General features: G+C 52.3%; 1 protein-coding gene across 2 annotated transcripts in view; it reads right to left on the bottom strand.

The window, feature by feature from the left end:
* The window catches only part of LOC133359039 (GTP-binding protein Di-Ras2-like), a 34,498-nt gene extending 15,096 nt beyond the window's left edge, over positions 1-19,402 (bottom strand). The window contains exon 1 of one of the 2 annotated variants that reach the window (XM_061577408.1): positions 19,265-19,402. The gene's annotated coding sequence lies outside the window, so the exon portion shown is untranslated. Of the gene's footprint in view, positions 1-18,581; positions 19,222-19,264 lie in introns of those variants that run through there. The other variant, XM_061577409.1, reaches the window with a different exon arrangement.
* Positions 19,403-20,352: the final 950 nt, after the last annotated feature.

Below are 20,352 nucleotides of genomic sequence, written 5' to 3'. Positions count from 1 at the left end.
ACAAAGGCCGATCTTGACACCGCTGGTACCGGTCATCAGCAAGTCGACTCAGCTCCACATACTCCCGTACCGCATCACTCCATCTATCCTCCAGCCCGTGTCGTGCCCGTTTAGCCCCCTCTATGCAGCCAAACAGAAGCTGCTTGGGGGCATGCGGTGGCTTGGCATGCGGGCTACACGAACCAGCCAACGCAGCCTTGCCCGCCGGAGGAGCTCACCGATGGGAATGTGTCCAGATCTTTCAAGGATCTGTGAGCTCCTCACACGAACCAGCCTGCAAGGTTAAACCCAGGATGGATCTGAGGCGTGCCAGCCCGAATATTTCCAACCGGCGCAGATGTTCCACCAGAGGGGGGGGGGGGGAGGGGGGTCCACGTTCCACAAGCGTAGAGAAGGGAGGGAGGGGGGGGGCGCATGACCGTGGCCGAGAGGACATCCGAAGCTTCGTGCGGAGTGACAGACCTGGGGGTAGGGTCGAAACACGCGCACACACCGCAGAGACGCACGCACACGCACGAGTGCCGTGTTGGTGAGAACGCAGGCCACTTGAAATCTGCATCACGCGAAAAGCCCCATCGAGGTGAAGTGGTCTGTTAGTGCCTCGGGTGCCGCGTCACGACCACCAATCACCATGAATTAGCGCCGGGGCCTCATCCTCACCCCTAGCGCTGGGAACGGGAGGCACATCATCACCATCATCATCATCAACATCATCATCACCACCTTCACCACCTTCATCATCATCATCACCATTATCATCATCATCACCATCAACATCATCAACATCATCATCACCATTATCATCAACATCATCAACACAATCATCACCTTCATCACCACCATCATCATCATCACCACCATCACCATTATCATCATCACCACCATCACCATTATCATCATCACCACCATCATCAACACAATCATCACCTTCATCATCATCACCATCATCAACACCACCATCACCACTGTAGAGGTGATACGCGCTGGGATTAGAGATCGTATGCCAGCGCGTAATGATTGGCTGTGTAGGTGGTGACGTGCGCTGACGGTGGAGGATCAGGGGTCAGCGCGGGGTCGTGGGTTACGGGGTACTGATTGGCTGTGGACGGGTGACGTGCTGAGAGGGAGTGATCGGGTGGCAGCGCGGTGTGATTGGTGGAGGAGTGTTAACACGCGCTGGGGAAAACGGATCGTAGAGAGAGTGCGTCGTGATTGGTTCATTAAGGAGCGATGCTCACGTTGAAGTACGCATCAGCTCCGCCTCTCGTGAGCAGGGGCTATAAAAGGGGATGCACACAGGCGTGAGGGCAGTGTGTAACCAGCGAAGAATGAAGACGGGGATGAAGACCTAGGGCCCTGCGGTACCTAGTCCCGCTGTCCTAACGGGACCGGGACTCTGTGTAACCCAGAGGCGAGTGTAGTGTGTGTAGCCATAGGCGTAAGGTCTACACGAGCCGAATGCAGTGTATTGTGTAGCCAGGGACATAGGGTCTACAGGAGTCGAGTGTATTGTGTAGCCAGGGACATAGGGTCTACACGAGTCGAGTGTATTGTGTAGCCAGAGGCGTAGGGTCTACACGAGTGAAGGGTATCGTGTGTAGCCAGAGGCCTAGAGTTTACACGAGAGTAGTGGAGTGTGAAGTCGGAAGAAAGGAGACTACACGTTGTATTTTGATACGTAAAGATTTAATAAAAGTGTGTTCCCGTCAAGAAGTTCCTGCCGTCAATTCCCATACTTCAACTGGCGTCAGAAGTGAAACGGTCTTCCAAGCATGGATACAAGGAGGAACCGTCGGACCCACGGGATTGACCACGGGGACAACCTCGACGACGCGGGTCAACTGGCATCGGGGGGTGAGGAAGAGGAAGTTGCCCACGGGGCAGGATCCGCCGACGGCGCCGGACGAGCCACGGGGGACTGACGCCGTGCTTCGCGAAGCGCACTCCCGTCTGGCGGAGCTGCTGCTCGCCGCCGCGTCCATCTTGGCGGAGATCAGCTCGTCGGGAGGAGCGGGAACGGCGGCCGACGTTCTGCAGGGTCGCCCTGCAGATTCCCGCCAAAACGATTTGGCGATGGCCGCCATTTCATCTGCACCGACTTTTGGCGGGAACGGCCATCACCACGTGGCAGCGGTTCTCCATGCGCGCCCGCTGACGTCACCAACGCGCGCGGCGGACCGCCATCACACACCCGCCGATGGGGCCGCCATCTTACACACCGGCGGGGCGGCAGAGAGGAAGCACGAGGAGGAGGACGACTTCATTTTTCAGCAGCGCCTTCCCACGTTGTCAGCCTTCAAGGCGGAAGGCGGGGATTGGAGCCAATTTTAGCGCAGATTTTTGGCGCATCAGGAGATGTCCGCCTGGTCCGACGCTACGGCACTGCGGGCACTGCCTGCCATGCTGGATGACAACGCGCTCGCGGCCTTCACGTCCGCACGCAGGTCGGACCGCTCCACGCTCAAAGATGCGCTGGCTCTCATGGCCAAGGTCTATGGTCCTCCCTCCGCGTGCCGCCATCATTTTTATGCAAGACGGAAGGCGGACACGGAGACCGTGCTCGCCTACCGCACGGCGTTGCTTGCTCTCGCCGACGCCGCGTTCCCTCGTATGGACGAGGAGGGCCAAGATGCCATGGTTTTGGAGCAGCTGCTCAAGTTGGCGCAGGACCTGGGGGTCCCCATCAACACGGCCGATGAGACCGATATTTCATCCTTATGGGTCGCCACAAGCATACAAGCGCACGAGGTCCTTCAACGTAAACAGGGAGTCGTCTGCAACGCTGCCGTGGCCTCAACTCCGGGCCCAGTTGTCACCGTGCCCCAAGTCGTCAGCCCACGAGAGGAGGCGTTCATCGCGGGACGACCGGGGGACTGGAGATCGGGGGGTCGTTCGCCTCTGCGAGCGGCCCGCAAGCTGGAGCAACCGAGATCTCCGACGACTGTCATCACCTGCTATAACTGCGGCCTCCGGGGCCACGTGGCCTCCGGTTGCCGCGCCCCACGTCAGCGCGCCATGGGACCTCGGCTGGACGACGACCAAGGCCCCAAGTCGTCCCTGCAAACCCCGGCAAGTCGCGGCACCTCACATGCTCGGCCCGCATACTCGGCACATATGGGTCGTCGCGTTGCGGCGGGGGAGAGCCGAGTAGAGTTCGGGGATTCGGTTCAGAGAGGGCGATTCGGCCGGGACCGGGGAGACATTAAATGGTCGGAGTTGGGGCACAGAATAGTGGCTGCCTCAGCGGGTTCATCCGTAGTTACCGGATCTATTGATGGGGTCGAGGTCAGGGTGTTAGTGGACACGGGGGCATCGGCGACTATTATATCGGATCTCATTTATAATATTCTCCCTGTACAATGTCGTCCGCTTCTTCCGGTGGATGTGCCATTTTACGCCGCTAACGGGGGATCGTTGGGCATTATCGGTCAGATTAGGGCATCCATTTGCATTGGTGATATCAAATTGTCGGGACCCGTTTTTGTTTCGTCCTCCCTGGCGGTCCCTTGTCTATTGGGCACTGATTTTTTGGCAAAAATGCCCATCAAAATTCTCATTGATCAGCGTTGCATTGAACTACCATCGGGTCGCCGTATTTCATTTTTGACGAGCCCTAATGAAATTCGGACGGCGTGCGCTACCATACAGGCGTTAGCGACACAGACCGTGCACGTTCCCCCGGGTTCACAAATGTTAATTCCCCTCCGGTTGCGGAAGCCATGGGTGAAGGAGGCCTCGGAACAGGGCATGCTTTTGGGTCCTTCTAATAGGGCTGTTGGAGGTCTCGATTTGTCGGTGGCTCACACTTTGGTGGGGGCTGACAGGGATCCGTTTGTGATGGTTTTAAACGCTGGGGCGCGGCCGGCCGTCATTCAGCAGGGCACCGTGCTAGCTCACGCGGCGCGGGTCCCTGCGGAGGAGAGGCTGGTTGCGCAGGCGGATCCGAGTCCCACGAAAAACGTTACATTGAAGGAGGACCTCGATTGGGTTGATTCGCTGTGCGCGGACTCTGACGATTTATCAGCGGTACAGTTGGGTGCGCTGCGCGGGTTGCTCATTGAATTTTCGGATGTCTTCAGTAAACATAAGTATGACATTGGGTGCACGGACCTGCTACGCCACCACATTGAAACGGGCGATGCGGCACCGGTCAGGCAAAATCCCTTCCGACTGAGTCCTGCTGAGAAGGAACATGTTCAGTCGGCAGTTAACGATATGCTAGAAGCCGACATTATTTCGCCTTCCTCCAGTCCTTGGGGAGCGCCTATTGTGCTCGTTAAAAAGCAGGACGGGTCCCTGCGATTTTGCGTCGATTTCCGTCGCCTGAATAAGATCTCTGTGGCCGACGCGTATCCGCTCCCCAGGATGGACGAGTCTCTCGACGCATTGTCTGGTGCGCGATACTTTTCGACTCTTGATTTATTATCCGGATTCTGGCAGTTGCCACTCGACGAAGAGTCTAAGCCTAAGACCGCATTTCGGACTCCAGGGGGCCTGTTTCAGTTTAACCGGTTACCCATGGGACTTCACTCCTCTCCGGCGACGTTTCAGCGTCTTATGGAATTGGTTTTGTCGGGCTTGCAGTGGGATACGTGCCTCATTTACCTTGACGATGTCATTGTTTTCGGTAAAACGTTTGAAGAACACCTCCAGCGATTGAGGGGGGTGTTCTTGCGAATGCGATCGGCTAAATTAAAGTTTAAACCGGCCAAATGCCACCTTTTTCGTAAATCCGTGAGGTACTTGGGTCACATTGTCGACTCTTCGGGGATTTCTACCGATCCTGCGAAGACGGACTGTGTCAGTTCGTGGCCAACGCCCACGTCAGTGTCAGACGTACGCAGTTTCATCGGTTTTGCTTCGTATTATCGCCGATTCGTTGAGCACTTTGCCACCATTGCAAAACCCTTGCACGCTCTAACGGCGAAAGGAGTGAAGTTCCGATGGGGACCGGAGGAGGAGGCTGCATTCTGCTCCCTCCGGGACGCCTTGGTTAGGGCCCCACCCTTGCGCTATCCGGACTTCGCGAGTCCCTTCTTGCTAGACACGGACGCTAGCAACACGGGCATTGGGGGAGTGCTGTCCCAAGTCGTTGGAGGGGTCGAACGAGTGGTCGCCTATGGTAGCAGGGTGTTGTCGCCAGCAGAGCAGCGCTACTGCGTCACCCGTCGCGAACTGCTTGCCATTGTTTTTTTTGTACAACAATTCAGGCCATATCTCTATGGTCGTCATTTCACGGTCCGGACGGACCACGCGGCGCTCCAGTATTCATTGCGGGTCGCCCAGCCCTCGGGCCAATTGTCGCGGTGGTTGGAAGTCCTCCAGGACTATCAGTTCACGACTACGTACCGTAAAGGCTTGCGACACACAAATGCCGATGCCCTGTCGCGGTTGTTGCCTTGTCACAAATGTGCGTGCTTATCGGGATCGGCGCGCTGTAAACCGCCGGTTACGGAAGGTAGGGAGGCGTTGGTTGCGGCCGCGAGCACACCAATTGGGGATGGTCCCGCTACCCCTGGGGGTCAGGACTCGCTGCTCTCAATGTCATTGATTGAGTGGGGCCGTCTCCAAATGGCGGACAGCTCCCTGCTGGCATTGCGCCGCAAGACGGGGGGTTCCGAAGGTAACCACGACCGAACTGGCTCCTACGAGCTTAAGCAAGGCCTATTGATGAGATGGGACAGTTTGTCCCGGCGGCATGCGATTGTGGTGCCTGCTGCTGTGAGGGGGAAGGTTGTCTTGGCCGCACACGAACGCCTCTTGCATTTGGGAGTTAACAAAACGCTTGCCCTGCTTCAGCGTGACTATTATTGGCCGGGAATGGGGGGTGACGTGGTGAACATTCTGAAGGGTTGTGTTGAGTGCGCCAGACGGAAACCACCGCCTGTGCCAGCTAATCCACCGCTGCAATCCATCCAGGTCTCGCGCACTAACGAGCTCGTTGCACTCGACATTCTGGGGCCTTTTCCGGTCACGCCTAGGGGTAATAAGTACCTGTTGGTGGGGGTCGAATATTTTACCCGGTGGCCTATGGCGTGGCCACTCGCCAACCAGTCGGCGGCGGCTGTGACGGACGCCTTTGTCCAGGGCTACGTCCTGGACAAGGGGGCTCCCGAACGCTTGCTGACTGACCAAGGGAAGAATTTTTCGAGTAAATTACTGCAAGAGGTGTGCGACCTGTTGGGTACCAAGAAGGTGCGTACCTCCCCGTACCACCCGCAGACGGACGGGATGGTGGAGAGGCTTAACAGGACATTGACTTCTATGTTGTGCCAGCAGGTGTGTGAGGCGCATGTTGATTGGGACCTGCAGGTCCCTGGGGTCCTCGCCGCGTATAGAATGGCCCCCCATGCAGCTACGGGATTTTCCCCGTTTTATCTGATGTACGGTCGGGAAGCCGACCCGCCCATGGAAACGCAGCTGGGTCTGTCCGCACCACGAGCAAATTCGAAATTGGCAGAGCATATTAAATTTAATATTCATAAGCTGACAGAGGCAAGGGAGGCCGCACGGCTTAATTCACGGGCTCGCCAAATTGCAAACGAGCGGTTGCGGGCACGGAAGGTGTCCGTGCACAATTGGGAACCAGGTGACAGGGCCTGGCTGCATTGCCCGCAGGCACCTTTGGCTACGTCGCCTAAATTGTTGAAGCCGTGGCGGGGACCCGTGGAGGTCGTGCGGGTTGCACGCCCCCAGTGCGTTCAGATAAAATGGGGAAAACGCCGTTGGTACGTCCACCCCTCCCGACTGAAACCGTTCTCGCCTCCGTATGGCCTCCCCTTGTGTCATGAGGGCCGAGCATGTGACGTGACCAGCGACCCTGAGGGGGAATTGTCTTTGCCTGCTCCTCACATGTCTCCGCCTGATCCGCTCCCAGGTGTCTCGGAACTGACAGCTGCCGACCACCGGCGGCCGGATCTTGAGCGGCCGGAGCCACCGGACGGTCGCCAACGTCCCGTCCCATACGACGGACCGGCCAGACGGACTCGCGCTAGGTCGCGCTACTTTGTGTGACCTGCCACGTGAGGAGTCGAGGCAGCCGGAGCGCCTCGGCACTGCGTTTAGTCACAGAGACACTTGGCGCGTTCGGTTTCCGGTGTTCGCTTTTATTGTGTTCGTTTTCCGGTGTTCGCTTTTATTGTGTTGTTCGTCGGGCTGTATATTGCTTCATATTTAAGTGTTGTGTTGTGTTGTTGTTGTTGCGTTACGGGGCACACTGAGAGGTGGAGTTTCTTTGTTACTGCATTGACGTTAGGTTGTGTTGTTGGTTAACAGCCGGGCCGGCTGCAAGCTATGTGGGAGGGGGTGATGTAGAGGTGATACGCGCTGGGATTAGAGATCGTATGCCAGCGCGTAATGATTGGCTGTGTAGGTGGTGACGTGCGCTGACGGTGGAGGATCAGGGGTCAGCGCGGGGTCGTGGGTTACGGGGTACTGATTGGCTGTGGACGGGTGACGTGCTGAGAGGGAGTGATCGGGTGGCAGCGCGGTGTGATTGGTGGAGGAGTGTTAACACGCGCTGGGGAAAACGGATCGTAGAGAGAGTGCGTCGTGATTGGTTCATTAAGGAGCGATGCTCACGTTGAAGTACGCATCAGCTCCGCCTCTCGTGAGCAGGGGCTATAAAAGGGGATGCACACAGGCGTGAGGGCAGTGTGTAACCAGCGAAGAATGAAGACGGGGATGAAGACCTAGGGCCCTGCGGTACCTAGTCCCGCTGTCCTAACGGGACCGGGACTCTGTGTAACCCAGAGGCGAGTGTAGTGTGTGTAGCCATAGGCGTAAGGTCTACACGAGCCGAATGCAGTGTATTGTGTAGCCAGGGACATAGGGTCTACACGAGTCGAGTGTATTGTGTAGCCAGGGACATAGGGTCTACACGAGTCGAGTGTATTGTGTAGCCAGAGGCGTAGGGTCTACACGAGTGAAGGGTATCGTGTGTAGCCAGAGGCCTAAAGTTTACACGAGAGTAGTGGAGTGTGAAGTCGGAAGAAAGGAGACTACACGTTGTATTTTGATACGTAAAGATTTAATAAAAGTGTGTTCCCGTCAAGAAGTTCCTGCCGTCAATTTCCATACTTCACCACCATCATCATCACCACCATCATCATCACCACCATCAACATCATCAACATCATCATCATCATCACCACCACCATCATCATCACCACCATCATCATCAACACAATCATCACCTTCATCACCATCTTCATCAACACCACCATCATCACCACCACCATCATCATCACCACCATCATCACCACCACCACCATTATCATCACCACCATCATCATCATCACCACCATCATCATCACCACCACCACCACCATCATCATCACCACCACCACCATCATCATCACCACCATCATCATCACCACCATCATCATCACCACCATCATCATCAACACAATCATCATTAACACAATCATCACCTTCATCACCATCTTCATCAACACCATCACCATCATTAACACGATCATCGTCGTCGTCACGGTAACAACATCACCCCCCTCCCCACCACGATGACATCACCACCACCACCATCACCGTGACTCACTCGTCTGTAACTGTCAGCATCGCGAGCGTCATCGTTTTCTCCTCGTCCCGATTCGCGCTCGTTTCGGCTTTTGTCATTTCGGTGAGCCGGGCGGTGGCGGCGGTGGGGGGAGGGAGGGTCACTCGGGAAAATGTGCCCCGGTCAAACAAAATAACATACGCTGGAAAATGAATCACCATCATCACCATCACCACCACCATCATCATCACCACCATCACCATCTTCATCAACACCACCATCACCAGCGTCATTCTAACAACACCACCGCCAGCACCACCACCATCACCACCATCATCACCACCATCCCCATCATCAACACCATCATCACCACCATCATCCTCATCTTCATCAACACCATCACCATCATCACCACCATCACCATCGTCATTCTAACAACACCACCGCCAGCAGCAGCATCATCACCATCATCACCATCACCACCACCATCTTCATTAACACCATCACCATCTTCATCAACACCATCATCATCAACACCATCACCACCATCATTACCACCATCACCATCGTCATTTTAACACCACTACCGCCAGCAGCAGCAGAATCACCATCACTGTCGCTATTAAATAATCATCGTCATGATCACCAACATCATCATTATCTCACCATCATCACCACCATCATCACTGCCCACCGATGTACATTCATCCGAACTATCATCATCACCACCATCATCACCACTATCACTGCCCATCCGATGTACATTCATCCGAACCATCATCATCATCACCACCATCATCACCACTAACTATCACTGCCCACCGATGTACATTCATCCGTAGCATCATCATCACCACCATCATCACCACTATCATTGCCCACCGATGTAGATTCATCCGAACCATCATCATCATCATCACCATCATCACCACTATCATTGCCCACCGATGTACATTCATCCGAACCATCATCATCACCATCGTCAATCGAACACCACTTACCATCACCACCAGTGTTATCATCACGATCACGATTAAATAATCATCGTCATGATCACCACCATCATAATTATTATTATATGACCATCATCACCACCACCATCATCACCCTCACTATGACTACCCACCGATGTACATTCATCCGAACCATCATCATCATCATCACCATCGTCATTCTAACGCTACTTACCACCACCACCACCAGTGTTATCATCACTGTCACTATGATATAATCATCGTCATAATCACCAACATCATCATTATATAACCATTACCACTACCACCACCATCATCACGACTACCACCACCATCATCACCGCAACCCACTGCCGTGCAGGCATCAGTAGACTCATCATCATCCTTATTTTAACATCACCACCACCACCATCATCATTCAACAAACCCCTTACAGTACAGTCATTACCGCCATCATCATCATCACAGTCCAATTACTTCGTGCAAGACCCAAAACAACTACCACCATCACCACCAACATCACCATCACCACCTTCATCAACACCATCATCATCACCACCATCATCATCACCACCATCATCATCACCATCATCACCATCATCACCACCATCATCATCACCACCATCATCATCATCACCACCATCATCACCACCACCACCATCATCATCATCACCATCATCACCACCATCATCATCATTCACACCACCATCATCATCACCACCATCACCACCATCATCACCTTAATCAACACCATCACCACCACCATCACCACCACCATCAACACCATCATCATCACCACCATCATCATCACCACCATCATCATCACCACCATCATCATCACCACCATCATCCATCACCACCATCATCATTCACACCACCATCATCATCACCACCATCACCACCATCATCACCTTAATCAACACCATCACCACCACCATCAACACCATCATCATCACCACCATCACCATCATCAACACATTCATCACCACCACCAACACCACCAACACCACCATCAACACCATCATCAACACCATCATCAGCAACACCACCATCAACACCATCATCAACACCTTAATCAACACCATCACCATCACCACCACCTTCACCGCCTTCATCATCACCACCACGGCGGTGTGCACGGATATTACAGCGCTGCACTGTACTCAAATCAATCAATTAACCAACGGAGCTATTAATTGATGGATCGATTACATTTTGATCGGTCGCATCCGCACGTCGTCGCGTTCGCTGATCGCGTTGAGCGGAGTGCGAAATTAATTAACTGGCGGGTGAATATGATGAAGGCGTGAAGGACGAATGAATGAATGAAGGAAGGATCAACGTGCTCGCGCGAATTGTCGCGTCGACGGCCTAGGCGATCGGTACACATTTGAATGAAATGACCGAATGAATGAATGAATATACGGGTGGTGGTTGGTGTGCTTGGGGTTGATTGGGAATGAATTACTCGCTGGATGAATGACCTCACGAAATGAATGAAATGGCCCGGAAGGATGCGTTGGAGGTACGAGCGATCGGTAGACGAATGAGCCGACGGATGCTCGGTCGGGAACGATGGAATCGTTCGTTATTCAGCGAACGAAAGCGGCGTTACATCACGACGCGTGCGCGTACGAATGAACGCGCGGCGCGCCTGTGAATGAATAATCGGCGGCATTGAGGGGGGCGGGTGAATGAAGCGATGAATGGGCAGGTTGGTGAATGAATAAGCGCGCGCGTGCGCCTTGTGGAGGAGCGGTAGCGTAGTGTACTAAATAGGGGGTTTTCCCCAATTTTTTTCTGGCAACAAAACTGACACCTTTTTGCAAGGGATCATGCTTACATTAACCACAATACTTGCAGTCAAATGCAAACAAAAAACAATACTCTGATACTAGATTTGAAGCTTTCGTGACTGCAATGATTCATATTCTTGGGTTTTTTCGGTAAAGTCACCAGGTAGGTAAAAACATTAAAAAGTAAAATAAAATAAAAATCACGACGTTTCGGAGGCAACACAAGCTTCCGTCTTCAGGTGGTACCGTCACAGCCACGACAGCTGTTGCAAGTAAATGAGATATTGCAGGAGCTACCACTCCGTTTACCGAAAAAACCTAAGAATAATACTCTGATCATTTATGCTTTGTCTTTGAAACTGATTGGTCCACACCAGTTTCAAAGACAATGCATAAATTATCAGAGTATTGTTTTTTTTTGTTGGCATTTGACTGCAAGTATTGTGGTTAATGTAAGCATGATCCCTTGCAAAATGTGTCAGTTTTGTTGCCAGAAAAAAAAGGGGAAAACCCCTATTAGTATGGTGGCGTAGTGGTTAGCGCGCTGCGCGAAACCCAAACCCGGCCGCACGAGTTCGATTCCCGTTCACGGCCAACGCCCGTGTGCGATTATCTGAAACGGTCATGGGCCTCCCCTAGGTCGACTCAGCCTCAAACGAGGGGAGACAAAGGCGGCCGGGCGTGGTGGTGCTGGCCCACCCACCCACCCACCCCCTCGTGTGCCACAGTGCCCGGCCTTCAGAGGTGCTGCTCGCTAACAGCACTTGCCCCAACAGTCTGTTGAGGTTATACAGGGACGGGGGAGCCCTTTGTCTGTTGTGTGTATGAGTGAATTCGTAGTGAACGCGTGTGATGGATGGACACGTGGATTGACAGCCGGATGGCGATATTACTTAAATCACTTCGCTGCTATTAATGTCGGCGTGATAAAAAACAATTCATCTTCTTGGTTCTTTCGGTAAAGTCACGTAGAATGGAAATAATAAAATAATAAAAATAAAACATAATAAAATAATTTTCACGACAGACCTGTTCTCCACCCGAGGACGGCTGCTTGCGTTGTGGCCGAAACGTCGTGAGAATTGTATTTTATTATGTTTTATTTTTATTATTTTATTATTTCCATTCTACGTGAATTTACCGAAAGAACCAAGAAGATGAATCCCTGCAGTCACGAAAGCTTTAAATCGAAAAAAAAAAACAATTCGTTGAGCTGTCATTTGTAGGGTGTGGCCAGGTCGCTTCTGGTAAGATGTTTTTGTTTAAATATTTTAGTTTAATTTCCATGTACATTTAAGTGAATTGTTGACATTTTCCTCGACTTTTCACTCCCCTATCGTGTTTGTGTCCTGTGTTTGTTGTTGTGACGTTCCCACCCCCGTGCTCCGGACCGGGCAGCATGTGTGACACCAGGACCTACCGTGGAGCTGATCTGCACTCTGACCATCGACTAGTCATCTGTAAGATGCGCCTGCCATTCTTCCACTCCGGTGGTGGGTGTAGACCCGGGACCCCATTCCAACCTAAAGTGGCCTGGTCTCAGTTAGCTGATGAAAGTTGCAAGCGAGAATTTCATCATCGCTTGCGGCTGGGGTTGGCATCGTCCCCCACTCCACCTGATGTCGAGGGTAAATGGGTGAGGTTTAGGACTGTGACTCATGCAGCTGCAATGGCTGATTTGGGTACGCGGTCCAGACCTCCCCAGAGACCCTGGCTGACAGAGGTGTTCAGGATAGTTAAGAAAAAGCGACAGGCCCACTCTCATCGGCTACAGCATCCCACGTCAGAGAATGAGGAGGCTTACCGCAGCCTTCGCTCGGAGGTTCGGAGAGCCGTAAGGCGCTGTAAGGATGGGTGGTGGTCGCGGGTTGCTGAGAAGATGGAGTCTGCCTCAGTGGCCCGCGATCACAAATCACTATTTAACTCTTCAAAAAAGTAACCTGCAGCGCCACACCTATTACCATCATTAGGGGGAAAACGGTGATCCAATCTCTGACCCCCAGGAACAGGTTTGCAGATTTGCTGAGCATTTCTGTGAGGTCCTGGGGGAGGGGAAATCCCTCATCCAGGAACACATCATGCCACAAAGTGGGGATAACCCTGCTGAGGCTGCGGTGCCTGAAATATTGGAAGAAACTCAACCGCTGGGAGTGGCTGGCTGAGGTGCCATTAGTTGAGAAAGTACTGAAGGCGATCTGGAGTCTGAGACCAGGAAAGGCACCGTGCAGAGATGATCTCCCAAGCGAAATGCTGAGGGAGGGTGGCGTTTATGCACATACTGCCCTATATGACATCATAATAACAGTCTGGACCAATGGACAGGTTCCGCAGGATTGGAAGGATGCCCTGGTGGTCCTCCTCTTTAAGAAGGCGGACCGCACAGACTGTAACAACTACAGGGGCATCTCACTCCTCAGTGTGCCGGGAAAGGTCCTGGCAAGGATTATTCAACATCGCCTTGCTAGGCACGCTGAGGAGAGGCTTGCGGAGCCCCAATGCGGTTTCAGGAAAGGGCGGTCCTGCACAGATGCCATATTTTCTGTCCGTCTGCTACAGCAGAGGTGTAGGGAATTTCAACAAGACCTACATCTCTGCTTTATTGACCTGGTCAAGGCCTATGATACCATCAGTAGGACTGGACTCTGGGTTGTTCTTCGTGCTTTCGGAGTCCCTGACCCTCTGCTCACGATCATTAAGGACCTTCATGATGGTGAGCGGGCCCGGGTAAAACTACGTGGCCGGGAGTCGGAGCCTTTCCCTGTACACCTTGGGGTGCGACAGGGATGTCCTCTGGCTCCCACATTATTTAACATCTATTTTGACCGCGTAGTTCGTGAAGCCTTCAATAGCTGTACCGGGGGAATTTCCGTTTGGTACAGATATAATGGGAGGCTGATCGACGCCCGGGTGCGATCAAGGGATGGCTCCCTATTGGTCAACCACGTTATGTATGCCGATGATTTGGTAATAGCTGCTCATTCAGAAGAGGAGTTGGAGGCGCTGCTGCTGAGACTGGAGCGTGCCACTAAGAGGTGGGGCCTTACCATCAGCCCCACCAAAACCAAGCACCTGCCTGGGTATTTTGTACCATCGGACACTCCACCCCCACAACTCCCAATTGGTGATGGGGCAGTTGTGGAGAGAGTGGAGAGTTTCCCATACCTGGGCAGTGTGCTTATGACCGGCTCCAGTCTATCAGCAGAGGTCTCACTCCGAATCAGTCGAGCGGCAATATCTTTTCATCGGTTGCGTAACGCTGTGTGGAAGCTACCTGGTCTGTCGCTCCGCACGAAGCTTCAGGTCTTCTCGGCCACGGTCATTCCCTCCCTTCTCTACGCTTGCGAGACGTGGACCCCCCTGGTGGAGCATCTTCGCCGGTTGGAAACATTTAGGCTGGCCTGCCTACGATCCATCCTGGGTTTAACCAGGCTGGATTGTGTGAGGAGCTCACAAATCCTTGAAAGATCTGGGCAAAGTCCCATCAGTGAGCCCCTCCGGCAGGCAAGGCTGCGTTGGCTGGGTCATGTAGCCCGCATGCCCAGCCACCGCATGCCTAAACAGCTTTTGTTCGGCCGGATCGAGGGGGCTAGACGGGCGCGGCACGGGCTGGAGAAGAGATGGAGTGATGTGGTACAGGAGGACGTGGAGCTGAGTGGACTTGCCGATGACTGGTACCAGCGGTGTCAAGATCGGCCTCAGTGGAGGAGGCTCGTGAAGGACGCTACTGGGCAGTTGGAGGCAGTCGCCCTCCAACAACAACGGAGGGCGGAGGAGCGACGCTCACAACAACGAGCGGAGCGCCGGGTGGCTAAAGCACAGCAAGTTGGCACAGTAGGGGGCACAGGTGGTGCATCAGCCAGTCATCTCGGTCATCTCGGTCAGTCGACCAGTGGCACCTGGGTCTGCCCCGTGACCTCCTGCCAGCGGGCTTTCGACACTTCACGTGGCCTCAAGGTGCACTTGGCCTGGCACAAGCATCGTGGTGACGTCACCGCCACTTAGTGGCGAATGGCGGTTGTTGTTGTTGTTGTACATGTGTGTGTGTACATGCGGTAGTGTAGCGGTTAGCGCGCTGCGCTATGAACCTGGCGACCCGGGTTCGATTCCCGCTCACGGCTAACACCAGTGACGATTATCTGAACCGGTCCTGGGCCTCCCCTAGGTCGACTCAGCCTTAAATGAGTACCTGGTGCGGTGTGTAAACATCGCCACTAGGGAGACAAAGGCGGTCGGGCGTGGTGCTGGCCACCCACCCCCTCGTGTACCGTTCCGGCCTTCATAGGTGCTCGCTAACAGCACTTGCCCCTACAGTCTGTTCAGGCTATACGGGGGATCTTTGTGTGTACATGCGTGTGTGTGTACATGCTGCTCACAAACAACAGTTGCCCCCCGATTGTGTGAACGTAGCCCTCGCTGTTCATGTGTTGTTCACACACACACCATCATCATCATCATTGTGTGTGTGTGAACAACACACATACACACACCATTATCATCATTGTGTGTGTGTGTGACAACAGACACACACACACACACCATCATCATCATTGTGTGTGTGTGTGACAACAGACACACACACACACCATCATCATTCTGTGTATGTAAACACACACACACACACCATCATCACCATCATCATTGTGTGTGTGATCAACACACACACACACCATTATCATCATTGTGTGTGTGATCAACACACACACACCATTATCATCATTGTGTGTGTGTGTGAACAGCACACACCACACACAACACCATCATCATTGTGTGTGTGTGTGAACAGCGCACACACCATCATCATCATTGTGTGTGTGTGTGTGAACAACACACACACACACCATCATCATCATTGTGTGTGTGTGTGAACCACACACACACTCACACCATCATCATTATTGTGTGTGTGTGTGTGTGACAACACACACACACACCACCACCATCATCATTGTGTGTGTGTGTGTGAACAACACACACACTCACACCATCATCATCATTGTGTGTGTGTGTGAACAACACACACACACACCATCATCATCATTGTGTGTGAACAACACACACACACCATCATCATCATTTTGTGTGTGTGTGAACAACACACACACCATCATCATCATTGTGTGTGTGTGAACAACACACACTCACATCATCATCATTGTGTGTGTGTGTGTGTGAACAACACACACACCACCATCATCATTGTGTGTGTGTGTGAACAACACACACACACACCACCATCATCATTGTGTGTGTGTGAACAACACACACACCACCATCATCATTGTGTGTGTGTGTGAATAACACACACACCACCATCATCATTGTGTGTGTGTGTGAACAACACACACACACACCACCATCATCATTGTGTGTGTGTGAACAACACACACACCACCATCATCATTGTGTGTGTGACAACACACACCACCATCATGATCATTGTGTGTGTGTGTGAACAACACACACACACCATAATCACCATCATCACCATCATTGTGTGTGAACAACACACACACACCACTATCATCATCATTGTGTGACAACACACACAACACACACCATCATCACCATCATCATCATTGTGTGACAACACACACAACACACACCATCATCACCATCATCATCGTGTGAACAACACATGGGGGCGTGTTCTTGCGCGCGTGCGTCAATTGATCGACGCACGTAACGCTTGCCGCGTGTGAGCTTATGCGTGAATGTGACGATTATATGTGGTGGCCGGGCCTCCCCTAGGTCGACTCGGCCATCAAATGGGTGTGTAAACATCGCCACTGTAGGGAGACAAAGGCGGCCGGGCGTGGTGTTTGGCCACCCACCCCCGCGTGTGCCGGCCTTAATAGGTGCTGCTCGCAAAAAAACACTTGCCCCTATCGTCTGTGACAGGCTACACGGGGGATCTTTGTCTGTGTACGTGTGTGTGTGTATATTACAACAGATGCATTAAATGGCTTCTTTACAGGACACATTCATCTGTACAACGTAATCCATACGTACGTACTATGTATTCATATACAGACAGTATCATCATCATCATTACAAACGTATGGCTGAATGAATGAATGAACGACGGTCATGTACACACGACGACAAGCTTGGACATCGTATTTGTACAGATTTTAGCACGTTGTGAAGTATGTATCTCTGAATATAGCATCTGTGTGGGTACGTGTGTGTGTGCTGTGTGTGTGTGCTGTGTGTGCGCTGTGTGTGTGTGTGTTGTGTGTGTGCTGTGTGTGTGCTGCGTGTGTGTGCTGCGTGTGATGTGTGTGTGTGCTCTCTGTGTGCTGTGTGTGTGTGCTGTGTGTGTGCGCTGTGTGCTGTGTGTGCTGTGTGTGTGCTGTGTGTGTGCTGTGTGTGTGTGATGTGTGTGTGTGCTCTGTGTGTGTGTGCTGTGTGTGTGTGCTGTGTGTGTGTGCTGTGTGTGTGTGCTGTGTGTGTGTGCTGTGTGTGTGTGCTCTCTGTGTGCTGTGTGTGTGCTGTGTGTGTGCGCTGTGTGGGTACGTGTGTGTGTGCTGTGTGTGCTGTGTGCTGTGTGTGTGCTGTGTGCTGTGTGTGTGCGCTGTGTGGGTACATGTGTGTGTGCTGTGTGTGTGTGTGCTGTGTGTGTGCGCTGTGTGGGTACGTGTGTGTGTGCTGTGTGTGTGCTCTGTGTGTGTGCTCTGTGTGTGCTGTGTGTGTGCTGTGTGTGTGTGCTCTGTGTGTGCGTGTGCTGTGTGTGTGTGCTGTGTGTGTGCTGTGTGTGTGTGCTCTGTGTGTGTGCTGTGTGTGTGTGCTCTCTGTGTGTGTGCTGTGTGTGTGCTGTGTGTGTGTGTGCGCTCTGTGTGTGTGTGTGTGCTGTGTGTGTGTGTGGTGTGTGTGCTGTGTGTGTGTGCTGTGTGTGTGTGTGGTGTGTGTGCGCTCTGTGTGTGTGCTGTGTGTGTGCTGTGTGTGTGTGATGTCTGTGCGCTCTGTGTGTGTGCTGTGTGTGTGCTGTGTGTGTGTGCTGTGTGTGTGCTGTGTGTGTGTGTGTGTGCTGTGTGTGTGTGCTGTGTGCGCTCTGTGTGTGTGTGCTGTGTGTGTGTGTGGTGTGTGTGCTGTGTGTATGTGCTGTGTGTGTGCTGTGTGTGTGTGTGGTGTGTGTGCGCTCTGTGTGTGTGCTGTGTGTGTGCTGTGTGTGTGTGCTGTGTGTGTGTGTGGTGTGTGTGCGCTCTGTGTGTGTGCTGTGTGTGTGTGTGTGTTGTATTCTATGGTGCGGGGAGCGGTAGTGTCGTGGTTAGCGCATCCGCTGACTGCGTTACGAACCCCGGTCAGCCGAGTTCCATTCCACGCTCACCGGACCTAGGCCCTCCACACTAGGTCGACTCAGCCTCAAAACGAGCACGTGGGAGCGGTGCGTAAACGTCGCCGCGTGGGAGAGACAAAGACGGCCGGGCGTGGTGGTGATTGGCCACTCGACCCGCTGTCACGCGTGTGCCGCTGTGCCCGCCTATCATAGCTGCTGCTGCTGCTCGGCTAACAGCCACCTCTTGCCCCTCGGGTCTGTTAGAGGCTACACGGGGGACCTTTGTCTTTGTCGCAGTGTGTGTATTGTAATCCCGTGTAAAATGTGCGCGTACGGACGTGCATCACGCGAGCGCACACGGAGACATCGAACACGCATCTTTAGGTCCACTCAGCCTCAAATTATTAAGTGTGTGGGGGTGTAAAAAATCATCGCCACTGGGGAGACAAAGGCGGCCGGGCGTGATGCTGGCTACCTGCCCCCCACCGATTGCCGCTCGCTGACAGCACTTGCCCCGACAGTCTGTGACAGCCTACACGGGGACTCTTTGTCTTTGTGTGATGTGTGTTGTATTTTCTATGGGCGAATACAATGTCAAGATTTCCACGCATGGGATATGCAAGCAAGCAAGCACACGCGCACACACACAGAGGGTCGATGTTGCCACCCACCATTCATCGACATCGCGTAGGAGAAGCGTTACCTGTATGGGATCACCAGGCCAGTCGATCTTTGCCTTGTTCATTGCACCTCCTTTGCTCGCTCGCTCGCTCTCTTCTCTCTCTGTGTGTGTGTCTCTCTCTCTGTCTGTGTGTGTCTCTCTCTCTGTGATGCACGCGATTCGAATCCCACGTGAATCGAGCGACAAAGGAATCGCCGCTGCGTTTCACGCGATGTTCGATGAATGGAAAGCTGGGGGGGTGGGTGGAGATTCGAGGTTTGCGTCGCTAAATCGATGATTAATCGATTCCGAATTGGCTGCTACTGCTGCTGCTAACAGCAGGCACGCGTTGATTAGGGCTATGAGATATTGCTTAGCGCTGTTGTTCATTTGCACTCGTGAAATGCGTTGCTGTTGTGTAAATGTTGTTATATAATGTTTTTAAAACTAAAACAAACATTTTTGTTCCGTTATATTGATCCAAAAATGAATATTCGTGGTTTGCGAAATAATTTTTATTTTAGAATTTTTTTATGTTGAAGAGAAAATTCAGGATTTTTATTGCTACAATTAAATTACAGATATACAAAAATTGTAATGAATTTAGGCAATGTGCATCTGTTATTTAAAAATTGTTCAATTTATAAATTCATATAATTAGTGTTTTTTTTTGTCAAGTTTAAAATAAGAAGAAATATTTAGTACATCGGCCAATGTACCCAAGTATCTTTTTGGGCATATCCTGGTTTCCGTTATTTATAAAGTATTCTTGTGCGGTGTATTTATATTGTAGTAGGTTTTTACCCTTTTAAACTGGTACAAAACTGACACCTTTTTTGTACCAGTTTAAAAGGGTAAAAATCTACTACTATATTTTGCCACTGGTAAAAGAGATCTCATAGTGTATTTATATTTTTAAGCTTATAATTGAGTTTCGATTCCGTGTATTCGAATCTGTCATCGATTCTAATTGACATCGATTCCGCTGACACCCAGCAACCAACACCATCACCACTGCAACATCATCACCACGACGACCATCATCATCACCACCATCATCATCATCACCACCATCATCACCATCATCATCACCATCATCATCATCATCACCACCATCATCACCACTGCAA

This window comes from Lethenteron reissneri, chromosome 64, assembly GCF_015708825.2.
Source record: "Lethenteron reissneri isolate LAM-NWPU_2019-01 chromosome 64, ASM1570882v1, whole genome shotgun sequence".
Lineage (NCBI taxonomy): Eukaryota > Metazoa > Chordata > Hyperoartia > Petromyzontiformes > Petromyzontidae > Lethenteron > Lethenteron reissneri.
This window is presented reverse-complemented; position numbering and strand designations above follow the sequence as displayed.